Here is a 6,350-nt window from a genome sequence, read left to right on the forward strand (position 1 = left end):
ATCGCGACGCAGAATCAACGGGGAAATCGCGCGGCGGCAGGACATGCTTTTACATCAATGAACGGTGGTGTACAGATGTAACTGTGTTAAAGAAGACGTGCTGCTCAAATCTCGAAACGCTCTTCATTAACTGCAAGCCGTTCTATTCGCCGCGGGAGTTTCACTCGCTCATTCTGGTTAGTGTTTACATTCCTCCTCAAGCGCACGTGAGCTCAGCTTTACAGAAACTCGCTGAGCAGATCACAGAGACAGAACAACAACACCCAGACTCTGTTTTAATCATTCTTGGGGACTTTAATAAAGCCAATCTCTCCCGTGAACTGCCAAAATACAGACAGCATGTTACTTGTCCCACCAGAGACTGTAATATATTGGATCACTGTTACACAACAATAAAGGATGCATTTCACTCTGTTCCACGAGCAGCTTTGGGACATTCTGATCACCTTCTGGTTCATCTTATACCGACCTACAGGCAGAAACTAAAATCAGCTAAACCTGTATTAAGGACTGTAAAAAGATGGACTAATGAAGCAGAGCAGGATTTACAATCTTGTTTTGACCTCACTGATTGGAGTGTTTTTGAAGCTGCTGCCACCGATCTGGATGAACTCACAGAGACCGTAACATCATATATCAGTTTCTGTGAGGATATGTGTATTCCTACCAAGACTCAACTAAATTACAACAATGACAAACCGTGGTTCACTGCAAAACTCAGACAGCTCCGTCAGGCCAAAGAAGATGCTTACAGGAAGGGGGACAATGTCTTGTATAAACAGGCTAAATACACACTGGAAAAGGAGATCAAAGTGGCAAAGAGGAATTATTCTGAAAAAATAAGGACTCAGTTCACTTCGAACGACTCCGCATCAGTGTGGAAAAGCCTAAAGAAGATCACCAATTACAAGACACCACCCCCCAGCACTGTGGAAAATCAACGACTGGCAGACGATCTGAACGAGTTTTACTGCAGGTTTGAAAGAACACCCATCACCTGCCCTGAACACCTCTCCAATCAACCGTTCACACCAATAACAACTCCTGCAACCAACCCTGAATGCCTCTCCAAACAACCGTTCACACCAATAACAACTCCTGCAACCCACCCTGAATGCCTCTCCAAACAAACGTTCACACCATTCACAACTCCTGCAACCAACCCTGAATGCCTCTCCAAACAACCGTTCACACCATTCACAACTCCTGCAACCCACCCTGAACACCTCTCCAATCAAGCGCTCTCACCATTCACACCTCCTGCATCCCCCCTCTCCCCCACACCTGCAATACAGATCAGCGAGGATGCGGTGCGCCAGGTCTTCAGGAAGCAGAAAAGGAAAAAAGCACCAGGCCCAGATTGTGTTACACCAGCCTGTCTGAAATCCTGTGCTGACCAGCTGGCCCCCATCTTCACAAAGATCTTCAACAGATCGCTGGAGCTGTGCGAAGTCCCTTCATGCTTCAAACGCTCCACCATCATCCCCATCCCAAAGAAATCCAAAATTACAGGACTAAATGACTACAGGCCTGTGGCTCTAACGTCTGTAGTCATGAAGTCATTTGAAAAACTGGTGCTGGCCCACCTGAAGGACATCACTGGACCCTTGCTAGATCCTCTTCAGTTTGCCTACAGAGCTAACAGGTCTGTGGACGATGCAGTAAACATCGGACTGCATTATGTTCTGCAACACCTAGACAGACCGGGGACCTATGTGAGGATCCTGTTTGTGGACTTCAGCTCTGCCTTCAACACAATCATCCCAAACCTCCTCCTGCCCAAACTAACTCAGCTCTCCGTGCCCACCTCCGTCTGTCAGTGGATCAACAGCTTCCTGACAGACAGGCAGCAGCTAGTGAGGCTGGGAAAATACACATCCAGCACCCGTACAATCAGCACCGGAGCTCCCCAGGGCTGTGTTCTCTCCCCACTGCTCTTCTCCCTGTACACTAATGACTGCACATCTAAGGACCCCTCTGTCAAGCTCCTGAAGTTTGCAGATGACACCACACTCATCGGCCTCATTCAGGACGGTGACGAGTCTGCTTACAGACAGGAGGTTAAAGAGCTGGCTGTCTGGTGCAGTCTCAACAACCTGGAGCTTAACACGCTCAAAACAGTGGAGATGACTGTGGACTTCAGGAGAAACCCCCCTGCACTCCCCCCACTCACCATCATGAACAGCACTGTGACTGCAGTGGAGTCATTCAGGTTCCTGGGCACCACCATCTCTCAGGACCTGAAGTGGGACATTCACATTGACTCCATTGTGAAAAAGGCCCAGCAGAGGTTGTACTTCCTTCGCCAGCTGAGGAAGTTTAACCTGCCACAGGATCTGCTGAAACAGTTCTACTCCACCATCATCGAATCCATCCTCTGCACTTCAGTAACTGTCTGGTTCAGCTCAGCTTCTAAATCGGACCTCAGAAGACTACAGAGGGTAGTCCGGACTGCTGAGCGAATTATCGGTACAACCCTCCCATCTATTCAAGAACTGTACTTATCCAGAGTGAGCAAAAGGGCTGTTAAAATCACTCTGGACCCCTCACATCCAGCACACTCCCTCTTTGAACTGTTGCCATCTGGTCGACGCTACAGAGCACTGAGCACCAGAACGACCAAACACAGGAACAGTTTCTTCCCTCAGGCAATCCATCTTATGAACAGCTGATAATAACTGTGGGACACACTACACTATTTATATTTATATACACTACACTTTTTATCCAACACACATACTTAGCGTACACGTAAATCTTTTGCACATAATATACATGTACATACATGGAACACACTATACTACTTATATTTATATACACATACACTTATTTATCCAAACACACATACTTAGCGTACAGTTACAATTTTTCCACATAATATACATGTACATACATAAATGCTCTTTTTAATATACCTGCCATACATTGTCAATTTGTATATTGTCAATCCTTACCCACCTATTTGTATTTTTTTGTATTTTTTATTCCTTATTGTGTTTTTTGTTCTGTCGCTGTTATGTTGCACTGCGGAGCTCTGTCACGAAAACAAATTCCTCGTATGTGTGAACATACCTGGCAATAAAGCTCATTCTGATTCTGATTCTGACTTGGTCCCATCTCTGGCATGAAATGTATTGAACATGGGTACGTCTTCAGAAGCACTGTATAAAATAGAGAACCGACACAGACTCGACAGACTGTTCTGCAGAGCTTTCTCGGTTTTATTTCCTCTTGAAAATAAAATCTTTCTTATGGAAACAAAACTCAAATGATCCGCGAACCCGCTTTGAACTCCCGAACTGACTCAAATGATTCGCGATTCCGCTTTGAACTCCCGAACTGACTCAAATGATCCGCGAACCCGCTTTGCACTATCGAACTGACTCAAATGATCTGCGAACCCGCTTTGGACTCTCAAACTGACTCAAATGATTCGCGATTCCGCTTTGAACTCCCGAACTGACTCAAATGATCCGCGAACCCGCTCTGAACTCCCGAACTGATTCAAATGATCCACGAACCCGCTTTGGACTCTCAAACTGACTCAAATGATTCGCGAACCCGCTTTGAACTCCCGAACTGATCAAATGATTCGCGATTCCGCTCTGAACTCCCGAATTGATTCAAATGATCCACGAACCCGCTTTGGACTCTCAAACTGACTCAAATGATTCGCGAACCCGCTTTGAACTCCCGAACTGATCAAATGATTCGCGATTCCGCTCTGAACTCCCGAACTGACTCAAATGATTCGCGATTTCGCAACTCCCGAAATGATTCAAATGATCCGCGAACCCGCTTTGGACTCTCGATCTGACTCAAATGATTCGCGATTCCGCTCTGAACTCCCAAACTGATTCAAATGATCCGTGAACCTGCTTTGAACTCCCGAACTGACTCAAATGATTCGCGATTCCGCTCTAAACTCCCGAACTGACTTAAATGATTCGCGATTCCGCTCTGAACTCCCGAACTGACTCAAATGATTCGCGATTCCGCTCTAAACTCCCGAACTGACTTAAATGATACGCGATTCCGCTCTGAACTCCCGAACTGATTCAAATGATCCACGAACCCGCTTTGGACTCTCAAACTGACTCAAATGATTCGCGAACCCGCTTTGAACTCCCGAACTGATCAAATGATTCGCGATTCCGCTCTGAACTCCCGAACTGACTCAAATGATTCGCGATTTCGCAACTCCCGAAATGATTCAAATGATCCGCGAACCCGCTTTGGACTCTCGATCTGACTCAAATGATTCGCGATTCCGCTCTGAACTCCCAAACTGATTCAAATGATCCGTGAACCTGCTTTGAACTCCCGAACTGACTCAAATGATTCGCGATTCCGCTCTGAACTCCCGAACTGACTTAAATGATTCGCGATTCCGCTCTGAACTCCCGAACTGATTCAAATGATCCGCGAACCCGCTTTAAACTCCCGAACTGACTCAAATGATCCGCGATTCCGCTCTGAACTCCCGAACTGATTCAAATGATTCGCGATCCCCAAACTGACTCAAATGATTCGCGATTCCGCTCTGAACTCCCGAACTGACTCAAATGATTCGCGATTCCGCTCTGAACTCCCGAACTGATTCAAATGATCCGCGAACCCGCTTTGGACTCTCGAACAGACTCAAATGATTCGCGATTCCGCTCTGAACTCCCGAACTGATTCAAATGATCCGCGAACCCGCTTTGGACTCTCGAACTGACTCAAATGATTCGCGATTCCGCTCTGAACTCCCGAACTGATTCAAATGATTCGCGATTCTGCTCTGAACTCCCGAACTGATTCAAATGATTCGCGATCCCCAAACTGACTCAAATGATTCGCGAACCTGCTCAATCTTCCAAACTGCTTCAAACGCTCTTGCAGCAGCTCAACACTGGTTTTCTCTGAGGTGGTTGGATCACATCAGATTGTGGTTAATCTTGCAGATTATGACTTATATTTACTCTTCCTTTCCCTGCAGTTTGGTAATATAAAGATTCCTCCTTTGAACTCCCACCTCTTCTGTGGGTTTTATTGTTCTGGCTCTGAATTTGGGCTCCTGGGGTCTCAAAAAAGAAACCTTTTCAATCTCCATGGTGAACGTTATGACAACACCAGTGTTGTGCTAGTTACTAAGAAATAGTAACTAGTTACAGTTACTAGTTACTTAATTCAAAAAGTAACTTTCTTTAATGTTCCCATTAATGCGCTTTTATGCGTTATGGTCTATACAAACACAAAGTAAAACAGAAAGTAATTTTTAAACTATTTTGATTAAGTCAGACCAGCACAAACTGAATATTGTATATCACAAGGATTTCTGAAATAAATAACAAAACACCTGAATAATATATTCAGAATCAAAAACTAAAGTGGCTTCTGCATCATAAAAGCTGTTGTGTTGAGCTCTTAAAAATGTTCCTTTCACAGCTTAAGTATGAAAACTATCAACAATGGACAACATAACACAGAACATTTTGAAATAAATAAATGAAAGCAATCTGAATTATTCAGAATCAATTTCGAGAAACATACATACATATACAAATTGAAAAAGCATGCTTTGAATGGGAAGTTACCGAGAACATTCGAAATGTTTTTGAGCGAGACGAATTTAAAGAGGTTTGTTCATCTTTATTTCATGTTCATGTTCTTTCAGTGTTGAATTATATCTGGGTTTTGGTGATTAGAGACTAAAAGCTATTGCTATAAAGTTCTTTAAATTAATTTATATATTAGGTTAACATAGAGAATTGTTGACAACTTGTCTAATTGGTCAAATGCAGTTTAAAATATGCAAGTTGAATGCAATTATTTGTTGATAAAACCAACACAATATTGCTATTATTAAATAATGTATATGCATACACACACAAACAACTTTTGAATTCAAAATACTCCAACGCAAACAGTTGCTGCAATATTTTGTATAAAAACAGCCATTCACACATATATGCGTATAGTTTTACCTTAATTAATGAGGCCTCGGTGTTTGTAGTTCAGCGGAGAAGCGTTTCTTAATGAGCGACCAGATGAAATAACAGACCACACCCACCTCATGAATATTAATTAGGCGTACGTACTTACGCACAGACTGAATAAGCAAATCATCACACTGAATTACTAATTACATAAACTGTCTAACATTATCCAAAGAATGTCTAAACTGTTATCAAAAATCTATGGAATCCTAATTTTAGTAAATATTTTCTTAGTTTGTTCCTGGCCTACACATATCCTGTTTTACTACTTTATGATTGTTAATTTAGATTTTGCCATAACATGAAAAGCACAAGTGCAAAAACATTTCAGTGAAGATGAATAAATATGAAACACACAAGACTTCAAAA

This window comes from Carassius carassius, chromosome 45, assembly GCF_963082965.1.
Source record: "Carassius carassius chromosome 45, fCarCar2.1, whole genome shotgun sequence".
Classification (NCBI taxonomy): domain Eukaryota; kingdom Metazoa; phylum Chordata; class Actinopteri; order Cypriniformes; family Cyprinidae; genus Carassius; species Carassius carassius.